We start from the raw sequence: 22,605 nt of genomic DNA on the forward strand, positions 1-22,605 counted from the left end.
GAACGTGACCCGTCAACAGCTCCTCCTTCACATTCTCCCGCAACTGGGGGTGCAAGGAAAAGGCTAAGAATTCTGAGCCCACCCGCTGGCGGTGATGCAGAGCAGTCTGGAGCGAGTGCTGACATCTGGTCCGGACTGAAGGACCTGCCAACGATTACTGACATGTCGTCTACTGTCACTGCATATGATTCTGTCACCATTGAAAGAATGGTGGAGGATTATATGAGTGACAGCATCCAAGTAGGCACGTCAGACAGTCCGTACGTATACTGGCAGGAAAAAGAGGCAATTTGGAGGCCCTTGCACAAACTGGCTTTATTCTACCTAAGTTGCCCTCCCTCCAGTGTGTACTCCGAAAGAGTGTTTAGTGCAGCCGCTCACCTTGTCAGCAATCGGCGTACGAGGTTACTTCCAGAAAATGTGGAGAAGATGATGTTCATCAAAATGAATTATAATCAATTCCTCCGTGGAGACATTCACCAGCAATTGCCTCCAGAAAGTACACAGGGATCTGAGATGGTGGATTCCAGTGGGGACAAATTAATAATCTGTGAGGAGGGGGATGTACACAGTGAAAGGGGTGAGGAATCGGAGGATGAAGATGAGGCGGACATCTTGCCTCTGTAGAGCCAGTTTGTGCAAGGAGAGATTGATTGCTTCTTTTTTGGTGGGGGCCCAAACCAACCAGTCATTTCAGTCACAGTCGTGTGGCAGACCCTGTCGCTGAAATGATGGGTTCGTTAAAGTGTGCATGTCCTGTTTATACAACATAAGGGTGGGTGGGAGGGCCCAAGGACAATTCCATCTTGCACCTCTTTTTTTTTTTTTCATTTTTCTTTGCATTATGTGCTGTTTGGGGACTATTTTTTTAAGTGCCATCCTGTCTGACACTGTAGTGCCACTCCTAGATGGGCCAGGTGTTTGTGTCGGCCACTTGTGTCGCTTAGCTTAGCCATCCAGCGACCTCGGTGCAAATTTTAGGACTAAAAATAATATTGTGAGGTGTTCAGAATAGACTGAAAATGAGTGGAAATTATGGTTATTGAGGTTAATAATACTATGGGATCAAAATGACCCCCAAATTCTATGATTTAAGCTGTTTTTGAGTTTTTTTTGTAAAAAACACCCGAATCCAAAACACACCCGAATCCGACAAAAAATTTTCAGGGAGGTTTTGCCAAAACGCGTCCGAATCCAAAACACGGCCGCGGAACCGAATCCAAAACCAAAACACAAAACCCGAAAAATGTCCGGTGCACATCACTATATACTGGTCATCACCAAAATGCTGCACTATACTACTATATAGTATATACTGGTCACACAACAATGCAGCAGATATTGAGCACTGATCAGGATACTGTCTAGAACGGAGTCTGACACGGAGCTGCAAGATACAGCAATGGCCTACTGTACTGTACTACTATAATATACTGGTGGTCACCACAATGCAGCACACTGAGCACAAATATTTGCAGCACACTGAGCAAAGATATTGAGCTTTTCAGGCAGAGAACGTAGCCACGTCCTTTCCGCTCAATCTCCAATGCACGAGTGAAAATGGCGGCGACGCGCGGCTCTTTATATGGAATACGAATCTCGCGAGAATCCGACAGCGGGATGATGACGTTCGGCCTCGTTCGGGTTAACCGAGCAAGGCGGGAAGATCTGAGGCTGCCTCAGACTCGTGCAAAACACGTGAAATTCGGGGGGGTTCGGATTTCGACGAACCGAACCCGCTCATCTCTAATATATCTATACATATATATACAAACAAAAACCAATTGCGCTCAGTACATAGCCTTGAAATATTCTTGTATTCAAATTCTTAGTTCCATATAAAATCCAGAGAATTTTCTCCGCTGTATAAATCTGTAAATATACCCTCACAGCAAAAGATCACCCAAAAAGGAAAATAGCCAAAGGCCACAATTAGATACCAAGCATGCTTTTTATTAAAAGACTAGGTGATTCATCGCGCCCTACGGGTGCTCTTTACACCGTCGTTTGGGGCTACGCCCCGTTAACCCCTGCACGCCTTTGAACATACGCAGTCCGGTAGATAACAGATCCAGAAATGCAGGGCAGTATAGAGGGCAGGAGAGATACTGAAAGGAAAAGGATTGTCTCTTTGTTGGCGCACTTTATGAGAGAAAGGTATGTATATTTAAAATATAACTTTTAATTACGATTTGTTAAAAATGCCTGAGAACGTGAAAAATCATAAGACAACAATCACAAACAATACATAAAATGAAACAAGATGTAATAAAAGATAAGAATATTATCAAATCTTGCCTATGTGTCCTTATTATATTTATACCTTTAATAATACTTGAATATGTCTCACTGCAGTTTAAGATAAACCACAAATTGTTAGTTGCTCAAAACAATTCTTAATTTATTAGAATACTTTTATTAATTCGAATCATGAGCAGGTATGGTTTTATAACCAGTAATCATACTGTGGTTAAATCTTTATTTGATTTTGCACATATCATGGGACCAAACTGCATCTATCCTGCACCCAGGATCAATGAACATTCATTGCCACATGTAATTTGACAAATATGGCTCATTAATGGCCCTTTTCTTTCTGGCACACGGGATGCTATAATCTATAATTGTTGCAGCGCAATCATAAGTGCATAGTGATTGTTAGTATTGAAAATTAAAGGTTGCTCGTTCTGCACTCCTGTTATTATGTACACTATAACAGTTGTGACTGGAGCTAAGGAGTCCTATAACGTTTGGTAAAAATAAAGTATTATGCCCATTCCATTATATTGTATAGATCTCCGTCAACCAATCATATGCACCATTGAAATGTGTCTATATATTATGCTGATTTAATGGAACAGTATATATTCGCATATAAAATATCACTATGCTTATCTTATTGCATTAAACCTTGTGCACACTCCTCTTATTAATTTTACCTACAGATTGTTTTACAGAGGGCGTGTGTAAAATGTCCACGGCCTGAATATTATGCTGTTTCAGTGGCGCAGATTAGCTTAATTATGTCTATCTCATCAAACAGCTGCTCTATTGCTGACTTATAAATAGAGAGCATATGTATTCTAAGCTTTCCGCAATGTATATTCTTTTTGCAAGGCACGTTCAGCCTAAATACTGTGCTGGTTTAATACAGCAAAATAGCTCATTCACGTCTCCCTCTTGTAACTATTAAGTTGCTTTTTTACAAGTTGCAACCATCCATAACATTTATGATGTTGCTACAATCATTGCAACAATTACAACTAGGAGCTGTGGATTCTTCTTTCCCTGATTAGAGATGGACTACTGGGTTCATACTTCATATAAGAAATCCTACAGAGAATGACTATGTATTATTAATTGATTAAATGCTGTTCCACCTAATGAGTTTACTGATAATTAGGTAGAAATGAGCTATATTATCATATACGTTTGTTGCACATTAATACTACAGTCTGCATTAATTGTGCCTGTGCACTGTGCCGATTTAAATGGACAACAAATGCCAGTAGGCTATATCTGCAAAATAAACTGGCTCAATTGATTCGAGTGTGCTGGTACTGATATATTGAGCTACTAGCTCTAACACATTTTAAGCATGCGAGTCCCGCTGCTGAACTAATTGATTAAATGCTGTTCCACCTAATGAGTTTACTGATAATTAGGTAGAAATGAGCTATGTTACCATATACGTTTGTTGCACATTAATACTACAGTCTGCATTAATTGTGCATGTGCACTGTGCCGATTTAGATGGACAAACAAATGCCAGTAGGCTATATCTGCATAATAAACTGGCTCAATTGATTCGAGTGTTCTGGTACTGATATACTGAGCTACTAGCTCTAACACATTTTAAGCATGCAAGTCCCGCTGCTGAACTAATCTCAATCAGTGCGTTTTATCGCATTAGACCATGGTCTTATTCCACACCCTTAACTGTGATCATATCCCATGTATTGTGCACGATTTCACACAACTACAGTAAGTATTAAACACATTATCATTTGTTATTGCGGACACATAGTGAATGAGCCGGCGTGCTAGCGCCGCTCTGAAACGCCCACGTGCACGTTTCACGTAAGCTTCGTCAGGGCAAACCCGATTGCCCTGCCCGGAGATGTTATAACGGCTGCACAGACCAATGGCAGCGCGATCTATCGGTCATGTGTTCTCCCATTCGGGAGACGTTCTGTCACGTCTCCTGCCCTCCGCAGCTGATCGAGTAAACAGCACTTATTATTTTGCGAGTGGTGCAGTGTAATTAATTGATATAGTTTGTATCCAAGGCCCGGGCACTGAATGGCAATAAATCAGAGTCACAAATAAAAAATATGTATACATATATATAAAATATATATAAAGGGACCACATTTAAATATTAAATCTTAATTTGAAAAAATTATTAAAGAGTAGAGGTTGAGAATACTGACATTTGATGCCAAAGACGAACCTAGGGCAAAAGATTATATATTAGTGCCATAAGTGGCAATTGCTGCCATCAATTCGATACAGTACTTGTGAGTGGCATTGTCGGCCACAATAATGCCGATTATATCTTTAATCTATTTATCTGCTGATGGCATGAAAAGTATTATAATGTGCAAGTGCTGATGTGAATAATATATGTGATGACAAAAATTATGTGAGACCGTGATAAATGCTGAGTATTAAAGTGCCATGTATATGAGCTTGTGTATAATTAGGTGATGTGGATAGGACCAAAGTTTACTATGAGGTCATATACTTAAAAATGTGATAAAATGTGACTGAGTGCTGCAACCAAGAAAAAAGAGGAAAAAAGAAAAGTGAAAAAAATGTGACAAAAAGTTAATGTGTATATGAAATATATAATAATAATAATTAATTTTGCCATGCTTCATCTTAATATTGTAGCCATCTTTAATTTAATAGCATCATTTTAACTGTCAGATTGATATCACTTTGGACGTCAATGCATATCCATTCTGATATTGTTTAGAAAAATATGCATGCTCCTGGAATTGTTGTTATTATCTAAAATGGTTTTGTTATTACTTCAGTACATAACTATAATTAGTAATGTCGAAATTAGGCAACAACAACAATCATGTTGATGTACCACTCACTCATTTGGTCCCAGTTGTTTCATTGAATTGATATAACGTTATTAAAGTGTGACAGAGTCTTGTATTGTACCATGATTTGCTGAGGCCCTGGAATATAAACCGCACAGTTGGTATGATACAGTAATTACGAAGTGTCTGAGGTCTTACATGTCATAAACATAGGAGATATTATGATGTCACCACATCATATAATTAATATCAACATAACCTCAAGTTATTGATCGCATTGATATAATCATAAAAAATGGTTGATATTAACTCCTGTAATTTATAAGAAAGGTAAGTAACTGTTATTCTCGTTCAGCCCTTTGGGATGTTGGCTTCCCATCAGAAAAATCATCTTGCTTTCAAATCTGAGGAGGTCCCCATCAATATCGCCCCCCCGAATACCAATACTATAGTGTTTCAAGCCAAAAGCCTGGAGACCCTTTGAGATCCCATTATGGTGGTGCAGAAAGTGGTTGGCTACGGGAGTCAAAGATTTGAACCTTAGTTTGTCCTGCCTGGCATTTCTGATACTACCAACATGCTCTAATATTCTAATCTTCAAGGGTCTCATTGTCTTGCCAATATATATCATGTTACACGGGCAGGTCAGTTGGTATACCACTCCAGGAGTTGTGCAATCAATGTAGCTGTCAATATTCCACTTTCTGCCATATTTATCCTGATAGTCAGTTTTGGGAATCATATATTGGCAGGCTTTACATTGCCTGCAACAATAAGAGCCTTTCTTGTGATGGATTGGTTTCTTTTGGGATGATAGGTGACTTTTAACCAGTATATCTTTTAGGTTACGAGACCTCCTCCAACTGGTTTGTACTCTATCAGGCAGGATTTCTTTGAGATCATTGTCCGTTTTTAAAACCGACCAATGTCTCTGTAGAATAGTATTGATTTCGTGCCATTTGTTGTTAAAGGTGCCAATATATCTCACCGGTTCTTCCTTGGGAGTTCTGACCTTAGGGACAAGTAGAGATTCCCTGGAGTAGGTTTTAATATCCCGTTTTGCTGATTTAATAATCCTACTGCTATAACCTCTGTCCTTCAATCTGTCTGTCAGTTGTTGTTCTCTTATAGCAAAATTGGTGGGATCTGAACAATTTCTCTTAGTACGTAAGAGTTCACCTTTGGGTATCCCCTTAATGGTTGCCGGTAGATGTGAACTGGTTGAATGTAAAATACTGTTTGTGGCCGTCTTTTTCCTGAATACATCTGTTGAGATTGAGCCATCATCTTCAATTGTTATGGTAAGATCCAAAAAGTTTATCATCTCCTGACTCATTTCGCCGGTAAGCTTCAAGTTCAGGTCATTATTGTTGAGGACGGATATAAATTCCTCCAAGAGAGTTTGATCTCCATCCCAGAGGATGAGAACATCATCAATATATCTTAAGTAGATTATGATGTGATCGGTAAATTTCTCATAACTCTCCTGAAAAACCGTTTCCCTCTCCCACCACCCCAGGTAGAGGCCAGCATACGTGGGGGCACATGCCGTCCCCATAGCTGTGCCCCTAACCTGGAGGTAGTACCGCTCATTGCATGTAAAATAATTCTTGGTAAGAATAAACTCCAATAGGGAGAGAAGGAAGGTATTGAAATCCTGCTGTAGACACATGTCTAGAAATAACTTAATCGCCTCTAACCCTTTTGTGTGGTTGATGCTAGTGTACAAGCTCTCGATATCGTACGTTGCTATCCATGTGCCAGGGGTGACACTGATGTTCTGAAGTCTGGTTAGGATGTCCATTGTATCCCTGACGTAGGAAGGCAATGAGATCACAAAATGTCGTAAATGTTGATCAACATATATACTGGCTTTCTCGGTGAGGCTTCCTACGCCAGAGACAATAGGCCTTCCTGGTGGTGTGGTCTCATTTTTGTGAACTTTCGGGAGTAGGTACAGTGTCGGTACAACCGGCTTGTCGTTCTTCAAAAAGTCAAAGTCCCTCTTGGGGATGATACCCTGAGTCAATGCTTGTGAGATGATATTATGATACTGTGTTTGAAAATTCGATGTCGGGTTGAAGGTCAGAGGTTTATAACATGATCGGTTTCTCAGCTGTTTATTCAATTCTTTGATGTACATAGTCCTTGGCCACAAAACCACATTGCCCCCCTTGTCTGAGGGCTTAATAACAGTATCATGCCATTGGGAGATATCCTTTAGGGCAGATCTTTCATCCTGAGACAAGTTGTCACTGTGTAGCTGATGGAAATGATGTTCTCTGAAAAGAGTGTCCAAGTCCCTGGATACTAGGTCCAGATAGACCTGGACAGGGGGACAAATTTTATAGTCCGGAAAGAAAGTGGACTTCTTTTTAATCTTAGTCGCATCAAAAGGTTGTGGTATATGGGGATCTCTTACACTCTCGGTGTCAAGTTCCTCCAATAATTCCACTATAATTTGATCCTCTGCAGTTAATGAAGCAGAGGCAGATGGAAATTAATCACTCAGGAGGGTAGACTCAAGAGAGGACTCCCTATTCTTAAAGAATTTCTTTAAAAGGATTTTCCTTGTGAAGAGATGGAGATCTTTCTCACATTCAAACCGATCGGGTTTATTAGTGGGAGAAAAGGAGAGACCCTTGGATAATAGAGAGCTCTGAGAGGGTTTGAGAATTCGCTCTGTCAAATTAATAATTCGTAGACTGTCCGATGTCACTTCCGGTATTTCCTCTGCTCTCTTGGTTCTTCTCTCCAATCTCGCATATCGCGTTTTCTTCTCTCCCCCCTTCCCCCTCCTGGTCTTATACTTTCTCTCCCTATGTCTTCTCTGATCTCTTTCGGGGTTCTCTCTAAAAAAGACTTCCTACCCCGTTCTCTATTGAACATGCTGGAGGTTCCTTCACCTTCTGAGGAATCGATGTCTGACATTGTATAGTTGGTGTAATTCTGCTCCCTCACATTATAAGACTTCCATCTATATGCTCTATTTTGTGCGAAGTCTGTGATATCTCTATGTAGCTTCCTACGCTTTCTTTCTATAATGGTCTTCTCAAAGTCCTCAATCTCTTTTTTGTATTTGTTGTATGTGACTTGAAATTTGTCTATAGTTTCAAATTTCTTAAGTTTGTCCCCCAATAGCGTGATTTCTTGCGTATATTTATTAAGAAGGATTTCATCATGTTTGATCAAGATCTTAATTAGATCTTTTGAACATTGGGTTAAAGTATTCTCCCATTCTTTCTGTAATTCTGTATTGGCCAGTACAAAAGCCAGAAAGACTTTGGGTCTCAAACCCTGTGGTGTTACATTATTTTTAATATAGCTGTCAAAAGTTGTTTTGTTCCACCAAGTTTACTAATTATCAGTAAACTCATTAGGTGGAACAGCATTAGTTCAGCAGCGGGACTCGCATGCTTAAAATGTGTTAGAGCTAGTAGCTCAATATATCAGTACCAGCACACTCGAATCAATTGAGCCAGTTTATTATGCAGATATAGCCTACTGGCATTTGTTGTCCATTTAAATCGGCACAGTGCACAGGCACAATTAATGCAGACTGTAGTATTAATGTGCAACAAACGTATATGGTAATATAGCTCATTTCTACCTAATTATCAGTAAACTCATTAGGTGGAACAGCATTTAATCAATTAATAATACATAGTCATTCTCTGTAGGATTTCTTATATGAAGTATGAACCCAATAGTCCATCTCTAATCAGGGAAAGAAGAATCCACAGCTCCTAGTTGTAATTGTTGCAATGATTGTAGCAACATCATAAATGTTATGGATGGTTGCAACTTGTAAAAAAGCAACTTAATAGTTACAAGAGGGAGACGTGAATGAGCTATTTTGCTGTATTAAACCAGCACAGTATTTAGGCTGAACGTGCCTTGCAAAAAGAATATACATTGCGGAAAGCTTAGAATACATATGCTCTCTATTTATAAGTCAGCAATAGAGCAGCTGTTTGATGAGATAGACATAATTAAGCTAATCTGCGCCACTGAAACAGCATAATATTCAGGCCGTGGACATTTTACACACGCCCTCTGTAAAACAATCTGTAGGTAAAATTAATAAGAGGAGTGTGCACAAGGTTTAATGCAATAAGATAAGCATAGTGATATTTTATATGCGAATATATACTGTTCCATTAAATCAGCATAATATATAGACACATTTCAATGGTGCATATGATTGGTTGACGGAGATCTATACAATATAATGGAATGGGCATAATACTTTATTTTTACCAAACGATATAGGACTCCTTAGCTCCAGTCACAACTGTTATAGTGTACATAATAACAGGAGTGCAGAACGAGCAACCTTTAATTTTCAATACTAACAATCACTATGCACTTATGATTGCGCTGCAACAATTATAGATTATAGCATCCCGTGTGCCAGAAAGAAAAGGGCCATTAATGAGCCATATTTGTCAAATTACATGTGGCAATGAATGTTCATTGATCCTGGGTGCAGGATAGATGCAGTTTGGTCCCATGATATGTGCAAAATCAAATAAAGATTTAACCACAGTATGATTACTGGTTATAAAACCATACCTGCTCATGATTCGAATTAATAAAAGTATTCTAATAAATTAAGAATTGTTTTGAGCAACTAACAATTTGTGGTTTATCTTAAACTGCAGTGAGACATATTCAAGTATTATTAAAGGTATAAATATAATAAGGACACATAGGCAAGATTTGATAATATTCTTATCTTTTATTACATCTTGTTTCATTTTATGTATTGTTTGTGATTGTTGTCTTATGATTTTTCACGTTCTCAGGCAATTTTAACAAATCGTAATTAAAAGTTATATTTTAAATATACATACCTTTCTCTCATAAAGTGCGCCAAAAAAGAGACAATCCTTTTCCTTTCAGTATCTCTTCTTCAACTTATTGTCTATGGCGGCACCCCCACAAAATATTATAAATTAATTCATAATATGGAAATTGGGGCTTCTCTTGTTATTTGATTATCAGTACTACCAACTCAAATACAAGTCCAGTGCAGAGGATTATATCCCTTTTCCCCTTATCCTTGAATCTATTACTATCAAGCGGTTGGTTACCCAACCTTCCTTATCCTCTAGCACGGCACCATTCGCAATCAATACAGTTTAACTATATTGACATTATATTTCACATTTTTTGACAACCCGATTGTTACCCTGCAGTGAGAATGGCAACATTCAATTTGGCTAAGGACCTGGATGACAGACGAGAGAGGTTGATTAGTGGAGTAGATTTATTACTGTCTGAAGAGTTCACATCCAATGATCCACTTAATAAGGACTGGATGGATGATCTCTATTCTCTAAAACAAATCCTTATGAAACAAAGCAAAACTTGGTGGAACAAAACAACTTTTGACAGCTATATTAAAAATAATGTAACACCACAGGGTTTGAGACCCAAAGTCTTTCCGGCTTTTGAACTGGCCAATACAGAATTACAGAAAGAATGGGAGAATACTTTAACCCAATGTTCAAAAGATCTAATTAAGATCTTGCTCAAACATGATGAAATCCTTCTTAATAAATACACGCAAGAAATCACGCTATTGGGGGACAAACTTCAGAAATTTTAAACTATAGACAAATTTCAAGTCACATACAACAAATACAAAAAAGAGATTGAGGACTTTGAGAAGACCATTATAGAAAGAAAGCGTAGGAAGCTACATAGAGATATCACAGACTTCGCACAAAATAGAGCATATAGATGGAAGTCTTATAATGTGAGGGAGCAGAATTACACCAACTATACAACGTCAGACATCGATTCCTCAGAAGGTGAAGGAACCTCCAGCATGTTCAATAGAGAACGGGGTAGGAAGTCTTTTTTAGAGAGAACCCCAAAAGAGATCAGAGAAGACATAGGGAGAGAAAGTATAAGACCAGGAGGGGGAAGGGGGGAGAGAAGAAAACGCGATATGCGAGATTAAAGAGAAGAACCAAGAGAGCAGAGGAAATACTGGAAGTGACATCGGACAGTCTACGAATTATTAATTTGACAGAGCGAATTCTCAAACCCTCTCAGAGCTCTCTATTATCCAAGGGACTCTCCTTTTCTCCCACTAATAAACCCGATCGGTTTGAATGTGAGAAAGATCTCCATCTCTTCACAAGGAAAATCCTTTTAAAGAAATTCTTTAAGAATAGGGAGTCCTCTCTTGAGTCTACCCTCCTGAGTGATGAATTTCCATCTGCCTCTGCTTCATTAACTGCAGAGGATCAAATTATAGTGGAATTATTGGAGGAACTTGACACAGAGAGTGTAAGAGATCCCCATATACCACAACCTTTTGATGCGACTAAGATTAAAAAGAAGTCCACTTTCTTTCCGGACTATAAAATTTGTCCCCCTGTCCAGGTCTATCTGGACCTAGTATCCAGGGACTTGGACACTCTTTTCAGAGAACATAATTTCCATCAGCTACACAGTGACAACTTGTCTCAGGATGAAAGATCTGCCCTAAAGGATATCTCCCAATGGCATGATACTGTTATTAAGCCCTCAGACAAGGGGGGCAATGTGGTTTTGTGGCCAAGGACTATGTACATCAAAGAATTGAATAAACAGCTGAGAGACCGATCATGTTATAAACCTCTGACCTTCAACCCGACATCGAATTTTCAAACACAGTATCATAATATCATCTCACAAGCATTGACTCAGGGTATCATCCCCAAGAGGGACTTTGACTTTTTGAAGAACGACAAGCCGGTTGTACCAACACTGTACCTACTCCCGAAAGTTCACAAAAATTAGACCACACCACCAGGAAGGCCTATTGTCTCTGGCGTAGGAAGCCTCACCGAGAAAGCCAGTATATATGTTGATCAACATTTACGACATTTTGTGATCTCATTGCCTTCCTACGTCAGGGATACAATGGACGTCCTAACCAGACTTCAGAACATCACAGTCACCCCTGGCACATGGATAGCAACGTACGATATCGAGAGCTTGTACACTAGCATCAACCACACAAAAGGGTTAGAGGCGATTAAGTTCTTTCTAGACATGTGTCTACAGCAGGATTTCAATACCTTCCTTCTCTCCCTATTGGAGTTTATTCTTACCAAGAATTATTTTACATGCAATGAGCGGTACTACCTCCAGGTTAGGGGCACAGCTATGGGGACGGCATGTGCCCCCACGTATGCTGGCCTCTACCTGGGGTGGTGGGAGAGGGAAACGGTTTTTCAGGAGAGTTATGAGAAATTTACCGATCACATCATAATCTACTTAAGATATATTGATGATGTTCTCATCCTCTGGGATGGTGATCAAACTCTCTTGGAGGAATTTATATCCGTCCTCAACAATAATGACCTGAACTTGAAGCTTACCGGCGAAATGAGTCAGGAGATGATACACTTTTTGGATCTTACCATAACAATTGAAGATGATGGCTCAATCTCAACAGATGTATTCAGGAAAAAGACGGCCACAAACAGTATTTTACATTCAACCAGTTCACATCTACCGGCAACCATTAAGGGGATACCCAAAGGTGAACTCTTACGTACTAAGAGAAATTGTTCAGATCCCACCAATTTTGCTATAAGAGAACAACAACTGACAGACAGATTGAAGGACAGAGGTTATAGCAGTAGGATTATTAAATCAGCAAAACGGGATATTAAAACCTACTCCAGGGAATCTCTACTTGTCCCTAAGGTCAGAACTCCCAAGGAAGAACCGGTGAGATATATTGGCACCTTTAACAACAAATGGCGCGAAATCAATACTATTCTACAGAGACATTGGTCGGTTTTAAAAACGGACAATGATCTCAAAGAAATCCTGCCTGATAGAGTACAAACCAGTTGGAGGAGGTCTCGTAACCTAAAAGATATACTGGTTAAAAGTCACCTATCATCCCAAAAGAAACCAATCCATCACAAGAAAGGCTCTTATTGTTGCAGGCAATGTAAAGCCTGCCAATATATGATTCCCAAAACTGACTATCAGGATAAATATGGCAGAAAGTGGAATATTGACAGCTACATTGATTGCACAACTCCTGGAGTGGTATACCAACTGACCTGCCCGTGTAACATGATATATATTGGCAAGACAATAAGACCCTTGAAGATTAGAATATTAGAGCATGTTGGTAGTATCAGAAATGCCAGGCAGGACAAACTAAGGTTCAAATCTTTGACTCCCGTAGCCAACCACTTTCTGCACCACCATAATGGGATCTCAAAGGGTCTCCAGGCTTTTGGCTTGAAACACTATAGTATTGGTATTCGGGGGGGCGATATTGATGGGGACCTCCTCAGATTTGAAAGCAAGATGATTTTTCTGATGGGAAGCCAACATCCCAAAGGGCTGAACGAGAATAACAGTCACTTACCTTTCTTATAAATTACAGGAGTTAATATCAACCATTTTTTATGATTATATCAATGCGATCAATAACTTGAGGTTATGTTGATATTAATTATATGACGTGGTGACATCATAATATCTCCTATGTTTATGACATGTAAGACCTCAGACACTTCGTAATTACTGTATCATACCAACTGTGCGGTTTATATTCCAGGGCCTCAGCAAATCATGGTACAATACAAGACTCTGTCACACTTTAATAACGTTATATCAATTCAATGAAACAACTGGGACCAAATGAGTGAGTGGTACATCAACATGATTGTTGTTGTTGCCTAATTTCGACATTACTAATTATAGTTATGTACTGAAGTAATAACAAAACCATTTTAGATAATAACAACAATTCCAGGAGCATGCATATTTTTCTAAACAATATCAGAATGGATATGCATTGACGTCCAAAGTGATATCAATCTGACAGTTAAAATGATGCTATTAAATTAAAGATGGCTACAATATTAAGATGAAGCACGGCAAAATTAATTATTATTATATATTTCATATACACATTCACTTTTTGTCAAATTTTTGCACTTTCCTTTTTTCCTCTTTTTTCTTGGTTGCAGCACTCAGTCACATTTTATCACATTTTTAAGTATATGACCTCATAGTAAACTTTGGTCCTATCCACATCACCTAATTATACACAAGCTCATATACATGGCACTTTAATACTCAGCATTTATCACGGTCTCACATAATTTTTGTCATCACATATATTATTCACATCAGCACTTGCACATTATAATACTTTTCATGCCATCAGCAGATAAATAGATTAAAGATATAATCGGCATTATTGTGGCCGACAATGCCACTCACAAGTACTGTATCGAATTGATGGCAGCAATTGCCACTTATGGCACTAATATATAATCTTTTGCCCTAGGTTCGTCTTTGGCATCAAATGTCAGTATTCTCAACCTCTACTCTTTAATAATTTTTTCAAATTAAGCTTTAATATATAAATGCGGTCCCTTTTATATATATGTATACATATTTTTTATTTGTGACTCTGATTTATTGCCATTCAGTGCCCGGGCCTTGGATACAAACTATATCAATTAATTACACTGCACCACTCGCAACATAATAAGTGCTGTTTACTCGATCAGCTGCGGAGGGCAGGAGACGTGACAGAACGTCTCCCGAATGGGAGAACACATGACCGCTAGATCGCGCTGCCATTGGTCTGTGCAGCCGTTATAACATCTCCGGGCAGGGCAATCGGGTTTGCCCTGACGAAGCTTACGTGAAACGTGCACGTGGGCGTTTCAGAGCGGCGCTAGCACGCCGGCTCATTCACTATGTGTCCGCAATAACAAATGATAATGTGTTTAATACTTACTGTAGTTGTGTGAAAATCGTGCACAATACATGGGATATGATCACAGTTAAGGGTGTGGAATAAGACCATGGTCTAATGCGATAAAACGTACTGATTGAGATTAGTTCAGCAGCGGGACTTGCATGCTTAAAATGTGTTAGAGCTAGTAGCTCAGTATATCAGTACCAGCACACTCGAATCAATTGAGCCAGTTTATTATGCAGATATAGCCCACTGGCATTTGTTTGTCCATCTAAATCGGCACAGTGCACATGCACAATTAATGCAGACTGTAGTATTAATGTGCAACAAACGTATATGGTAACATAGCTCATTTCTACCTAATTATCAGTAAACTCATTAGGTGGAACAGCATTTAATCAATTAATAATACATAGGCCCTCATTCCGAGTTGATCGGTCGCAAGGCGAATTTAGCAGAGTTACACACGCTAAGCCTACGCCTACTGGGAGTGTATCTTAGCTTCTTAAAATTGCGACCGATGTAATCGCAATATTGCGATTACAAACTACTTTGCAGTTTCTGAGTAACTTCAACCTTACTCTGCCTGTGCGATCAGTTCAGTGCTTGTCGTTCCTGGTTTGACGTCACAAACACACCCAGCGTTCGCTCAGACACTCCCCCGTTTCTCCAGCCACTCCTGCGTTTTTTTCCGGAAACGGTAGCGTTTTCATCCACACACCCATAAAACGCTGTGTTTCCGCCCAGTAACACCCATTTCCTGTCAATCACATTACGATCGCCGGAGCGATGAAAAAGCCGTGAGTAAAAATACTATCTTCATTGTTAAATTACTTGGCGCAGTCGCAGTGCGAATATTGCGCATGCGTACTAAGCGGATTTTCATTGCGATGCGATGAAAAATACCGAGCGAACGACTCGGAATGAGGGCCATAGTCATTCTCTGTAGGATTTCTTATATGAAGTATGAACCCAGTAGTCCATCTCTAATCAGGGAAAGAAGAATCCACAGCTCCTAGTTGTAATTGTTGCAATGATTGTAGCAACATCATAAATGTTATGGATGGTTGCAACTTGTAAAAAAGCAACTTAATAGTTACAAGAGGGAGACGTGAATGAGCTATTTTGCTGTATTAAACCAGCACAGTATTTAGGCTGAACGTGCCTTGCAAAAAGAATATACATTGCGGAAAGCTTAGAATACATATGCTCTCTATTTATAAGTCAGCAATAGAGCAGCTGTTTGATGAGATAGACATAATTAAGCTAATCTGCGCCACTGAAACAGCATAATATTCAGGCCGTGGACATTTTACACACGCCCTCTGTAAAACAATCTGTAGGTAAAATTAATAAGAGGAGTGTGCACAAGGTTTAATGCAATAATATAAGCATAGTGATATTTTATATGCGAATATATACTGTTCCATTAAATCAGCATAATATATAGACACATTTCAATGGTGCATATGATTGGTTGACGGAGATCTATACAATATAATGGAATGGGCATAATACTTTATTTTTACCAAACGTTATAGGACTCCTTAGCTCCAGTCACAACTGTTATAGTGTACATAATAACAGGAGTGCAGAACGAGCAACCTTTAATTTTCAATACTAACAATCACTATGCACTTATGATTGCGCTGCAACAATTATAGATTATAGCATCCCGTGTGCCAGAAAGAAAAGGGCCATTAATGAGCCATATTTGTCAAATTACATGTGGCAATGAATGTTCATTGATCCTGGGTGCAGGATAGATGCAGTTTGGTCCCATGATATGTGCAAAATCAAATAAAGATTTAACCACAGTATGATTACTGGTTATAGAACCATACCTGCTCATGATTCAAATTAATAAAAGTATTCTAATAAATTAAGAATTGTTTTGAGCAACTAACAATTTGTGGTTTATCTTAAACTGCAGTGAGACATATTCAAGTATTATTAAAGGTATAAATATAATAAGGACACATAGGCAAGATTTGATAATATTCTTATCTTTTATTACATCTTGTTTCATTTTATGTATTGTTTGTGATTGTTGTCTTATGATTTTTCACGTTCTCAGGCATTTTTAACAAATCGTAATTAAAAGTTATATTTTAAATATACATACCTTTCTCTCATAAAGTGCGCCAACAAAGAGACAATCCTTTTCCTTTCAGTATCTCTTCTTCAACTTATTGTCTATGGCGGCACCCCCACAAAATATTATAAATTAATTCATAATATGGAAATTGGGGCTTCTCTTGTTATTTGATTATCAGTACTACCAACTCAAATACAAGTCCAGTGCAGAGGATTATATCCCTTTTCCCCTTATCCTTGAATCTATTACAGTGTAGAGGGCATACAGAAATGGTGTCCGGTTGAGAAAAGATAGAGAGGCGTAGGGGGGAGAAAGGGAATGTACAGAAACGCTGTGCGATCGGTAAAGGATAGGGAGAGTCAGGGTGGTAGGGAGAGGATAAAGGGGTGTCATACGGTATGCCGGCGCTCGGGCTCCCGGCGACCAGCATACCGGCGCCGGGAGCCCAACCGCCGGCATACCGACAGCGTGGCGAGCGCAAAGGAGCCCCTTGCGGGTTTGCTGCACTCGTCACTCTGCGGGCACGGTGGCGCGATACGCGCTCCAAACTATTTTATTCTCCCTCCAGGGGGGTCGTGGACCCCCACGAGGGAGAATAGTTGTCGGTATGCCGGGTGTCGAGATTCCGGCGCCGGTATACTGTGCGCTGGGATCCCGACATTCGGCATACAGAAGACCACCCGGATAAAGAGAGGCAAGGTGTTAGACAGAAAATACCTTTGCAAGAGGCTACGACCCGTTAAACCCAGCACGGGCTTCAGCTGTGCTATAATGATTATTAGATGGTGTATTACCTGCAAAAAATGTTATGCTAGTGGGTAAATATTGCAAGGGGGAAGGGCGTGCGATTGTCAACGGGGCATAGCTTTTTGTGAGGGCGTGAAGAGTGGCCGCAGGGCACAATGAATAACATAGTGTAGTATATACTGCTAGTGTATGTATGCAGCGCAGCTTATACACACAGTGGTCACAGCTATCAGAGCCGCGTATACCCACAATGGACACAGGTAGCAGCGCAGCTTATACACACAGTGGGCACAGGTAACAGAGCCGGGTATCCACACAGTGGGCAGAGGTAGCAGCGCAGCTTATACGCACAATACCCACAGGTAACAGAGCCGCTTATACACACAATACCCACAGGTAGCAGAGGCGCTTATACACACAGTGGCCAGAGGTAGCAGCGCAGCTTATACACACAATACCCACAGGTAGCAGAGCCGTTTATACACACAATACCCACAGGCAGCAGAGCTGCATATATACACACAGTGCCCACAGGTAGCAGAGCCACTTATACACACAGTGCCCACAGGTAGCAGAGACATTTATACACACAATACCCACAGGTAGTAGAGACGTTTATACACACAATGGCCACAGGTAGCAGTGGTGCTTATACACACAATGGCCCCCGGTAGCAGCGTCACTTCTACACACAATTCCCATAGGTAACAGAGGCGCTTATACACACAGTGGCCACAGGTAGCTGAGCCGCTTATACACACAATGGCCACTGGTAGCAGCACCACTTATACACACAGTGCCCACAAGTAGCAGAGTTGGTTCTAGGCACAATGGCCAAAGGTAGTAGCTGCTTTTATACACACAGTGCCCACAGGTAGCAGCGCCACTTATACACACAGTGCCCACAGGTAGCAGCGCCACTTATACACAATGGCCACAGGTAGCAGAGTCACGTATACACACAGTGCCCACAGGTAGCAGAGTTTGTTCTACACACAAGGGCCACAGGTAGTAGCTGCGTTTATACACACAGTGCCCACAGGTAGCAGCGCCACTTATACACAATGGCCACAGGTAGCAGTGTCGCTTAGACACATAATGGCCACAGCATTAGTGTTTCTTATTAATCCAATGTCCATTGGTAGCAACTATACTCACAGAAGTTCAGTGTGTGTGGGGGGGGTTTGGAAAGGGGGTGGGTGCAGTGAGGTGGAGGTGCCTATCCGTGCCGCTGATCACCCCGATTCAGGGAATCACTTGTAGCGGCTGCAGATGGTGTCCGAGGTGCTACATGTGGAGGTGGGGTGGGTGCGGGAGGGGGTCCAGAAGTGTTGTGGGTGGTGGAGGGGTGGGTGCAGTGGCACCGATGGCGGAAAGGGTGCCGAGGTGCTGTGAGTGGGGGAGGGGGAGGTGTGGAGGGAGCGCGGATGGGGGAGGGGGTCTAGAGGTGCTGCGTGTGGGGGAGGGGCGGGTGCGGAAGGGGAGTGTAGATGCTGTTGGTGGGGGAGGGGTGGGTGCGGGGGGCTGTGGATGAAGGTGGGGGTCTGGAGGTGATGTGTGTGTGGGAGGGGCGATGTAGGGGGGTGCGTTTGGAGGTGCAGGGGGGGTGAGCTTAGGTGATGGTTTCACAAGTGCTGTGGGTGGGGGATGGCACGGATGGGGTATGTAGATGCTGTAGATGGGGGAGGGGTGGCTGCAGGGGAGCCGTGGATGGGGGAGGGAGCCTGGAGGTGCTTCGGGTGGTGGGCCAGAGGTGTTGTGGGTGGGGGAGGTCTGCAGATGGGGGAGGGAGTCTGTAGATAATGTGGGTGGGGGAGGGGGCCGGAGGTGCTGTGGTTGGGGGAGTGGTGGGTGCGGGGGTGTTGCGGGTGGGGTAGGTGATCTGGATGTGCCGCAGCCAGGGGAGGGGCGGGTGCGGGGATGCCAGGGATGGGGTAGGGGGTCCGTGGGCGATGTGGGTGAGTGAGTGGTGGGTGCGGGGTTACGGGGGTTGTGGAAGTCTGGGTGTGCTGCTGCGGCGGGTGGAGGAGGGGCAGGTGGGGGGTGCTGCGGGTGTGGGGATGCTGCGGGTGGGGGCGGGGTGCCAGGGGTGAGGGGGTGTGGGGATGGGGTCTGTAGATGCTGCTGGTGGTGGATGGCCAGGTGCGGGGGCTGTAGATAAAGGAGGGGGTCTGGAGGTGCTGTGCGTGGGGGAGGGGTGATGTAGTGGGGGTGTGTTTGGGGAGGTGGGGTTGCAGGGGAGGTGAGGTAGGGTGATGGGTTCTAGAAGTGCTGCGGGTGGAGGAGGGGTGGCTGCAGGGGAGCCGTGGATGGGGTCCAGAGGTGCTGCGGGTGGTGGTCAAGAGGTGCTGCGGGTGGGAAAGGGAAGGTGCTGCGTGTGTGGGTGCTACGGGTGTGGGAGGGGCGTGTGCCGTGGGTGGGGGGCGGATGTGGTGGATGCTGTGGGTGGGGGAGGGGCTGGTGTGGTGGAGGGTGTGAGGTAGTGATGAGCGGATTCGGTTTTACTCGGTTTTACTCGGTTTTACTCGGTTCTCAAAACGGCATCTTATTGGCTCACGGATGTCACGTGTTTTGGATAGCCAATAAGATGCCGTTTTGAGAACCGAGTAAAACCGAGTAAAACCGAGTAAAACCGAACCTCGCTCATCACTAGTGTGAGGGTGTAGCGAGGGGGAGAAGTGGGTATGGGGGAGGTGTGGGGGTGCCGTGGGTGGGGGAGGGGTGTGCTACGGGTGGGGGAGGGGGCGGGAGTGCAGCAGGTGTGGGAAGGGCGTGTGCCGCGGGCGGGGCGGATGTGTGGGTGCTACGGGTGTGGGAGGGGCGTGTGCCGCGGGTGGGGGGCGGATGTGGTGGATGCTGCAGGTGGGGTGGAGGGTGTAGGGGTGTAGTGAGGGGGAGAGGTGGGTATGGGGGAGGTGCAGGGGTGCCGCGGGTGGGGGAGGGGCGGGGGGGTGCTACGGGTGGGGAAGGGGGCGGGAGTGCAGCGGGTGGGGGAGGGGCGTGTAACGTGGGTGGGGGGCAGATGTGGTGGATGCTGTGGGCTCCGCGGGTGGGGGAGGGGTGTGTGGGGTGGAGGGTGCAGGGGGAGAGGTGGGTAAGGGGGTGCCGCAGGTGGGGGAGGGGCGGGTGGGGTGGAGGGTGCGTTGGTGTAGGGGGGGGAATGGGGGTGGGGTGGGGAGGTGGGGGGGTGCCATGGGTGGGGGAGGTAAGGGGGTTTTGCGGGTTGTGGGTGCTACGGGTGGGGGCATGTGCCGCGGGTGGGGGATGGATGTGGTGTGTGCCACGGGTAGGGGAGGGGCGGTGTGTGTGTGTGCTTTAGGTGAGGGAGGGGCAAAGGGTGCTATGGGTGGGTGAGGGGCCGGGAGTGCAGCGGTCGGGGGAGGGGCGTGTGCCACCGATGTGGTGGATGCTGTGGGTGCCGCGGGTGGGGTGGAGGGTGCGGGGGGGAGAAGTGGGTATGGTGGTGGTGCGGGGGTGCCGTGGGTGGGGGTGGGGTGGGCGGGGTGGACGGTGCGTGGGTGTAGGAGGGGGGGAGATGGGGGTGGGGGAGGGAGGGGTGGTTTTGTGGGTTGTGTGTGCGACGGGTGGGGGAGGGGGCGTGTGCTGTGGGTGGGGTACGGATGTGATGGGTGCCATGGGAGGGGGAGGGGCTGCGGGTGGGGGAGGGGGCAGGAGTGTCGTGGGAGGGGGAGGGGCGGGGGTGCTGCGGGTGTGGGTGCTATGGGTGGGGGTCGGATGTGGTGGATGCTGTGGGTGCCGTGGGTGAGGGGGGGCTTGGGGGGGGAATGGGCGTGTGCCACGGGTGGGGGGCAGATGTGGTGGATTGCGCGGGTAGGGTGGTGGGTGGGGGGGGAGAGGTGGGTATGGGGGTGGGGCAGGTGTGGGGTGCCATGGGTGGGGTGGAGGGTGCGGGGGTGTAGTGGGGGGGGGGAGGTGGGTATGGAGGTGGTTGGGGGTGGTGCAGGGCTATTGCGGGTGGGGCAGGGGGTTTTGCGGGTTGTGCTGCAGGTGGGGGAGGGGTGGGGAGGGGTGTATGCCGCGGGTGGGGGACGGGGGCCGGGGGCCGGGGGCCGGGTGCTACGGGTGGGGGAGGGGGCCGGAGTGCTGCAGGTGGGGGAGGGGTGTATGCCGCGGGTGGGGGACGGATGTGGTGGGTGCCGCGGGTGGGGGAGGGGTTGGGGGGTGCGGGTGCTACGGGTGGGGGTGGTAGTGGTGCGGGTGGGGGAGGAGCGTGTGGTGTGGGTGGATGTGGTGGATGCTGCGGGTGCGGGGTGTGGCGGGTGGGGGAGAGGCATGTGCTGCGGGTGGGGGGCCAATGTGGTGGGTGCTGTGGGAGCCGCGGGTGGAGGAGGGGCGGGGGGTGCTGCAGGTGGGGGAGGGGGCGGGAGTGCCACGGGTGGGGGAGGGGCATGTGCCACGGGTGGGGTGGATGCTGTGGGTGCTGCGGGTGGGAGGGCACGGGGTGCCGCGGGTGGGAGTGGTGCGGGCCGTGTGCCGCCGGTGGGGGGTGGATGCTGTGGATGGTGCGGGTGGGAGGGGGCGGGTGCGGCTGTCAGTGGTCGTCCACAGCACAATTCTCCTCTGTGCGGCAGCGGTTACTTAGGGTGAGATTCAAATGATATATCACGCCCAATTTCCTTTCTAAAACAATCTCCGTATCGCGCATATTGTGCCCATAGTAATCAGGTTTAGCTGTGTAAAGGGTTGTGTGCCTCGCTACTCCGGGGGTAGCGAGCTGAAATAATGATACAACGTCCCTGAGGGCAGAAACAGAACGGGTGTGTAAAGGGGTGAAAAGAATTGAATCCCGCCCTTAGAGTCCCGCTTACAGTCTCCGGCTGCAGTGTCACCAGGGTGCAAGGAGTGTACGGGGAGGAGGGGAGTGGGCAGAGACGGGGAGGGGACTGGGCGGGGATGGGCGGACCGAGGGAGGGGACTGTTCCTGGCCTGCATCCAGC

Source organism: Pseudophryne corroboree, chromosome 9, assembly GCF_028390025.1.
Source record: "Pseudophryne corroboree isolate aPseCor3 chromosome 9, aPseCor3.hap2, whole genome shotgun sequence".
NCBI lineage: Eukaryota > Metazoa > Chordata > Amphibia > Anura > Myobatrachidae > Pseudophryne > Pseudophryne corroboree.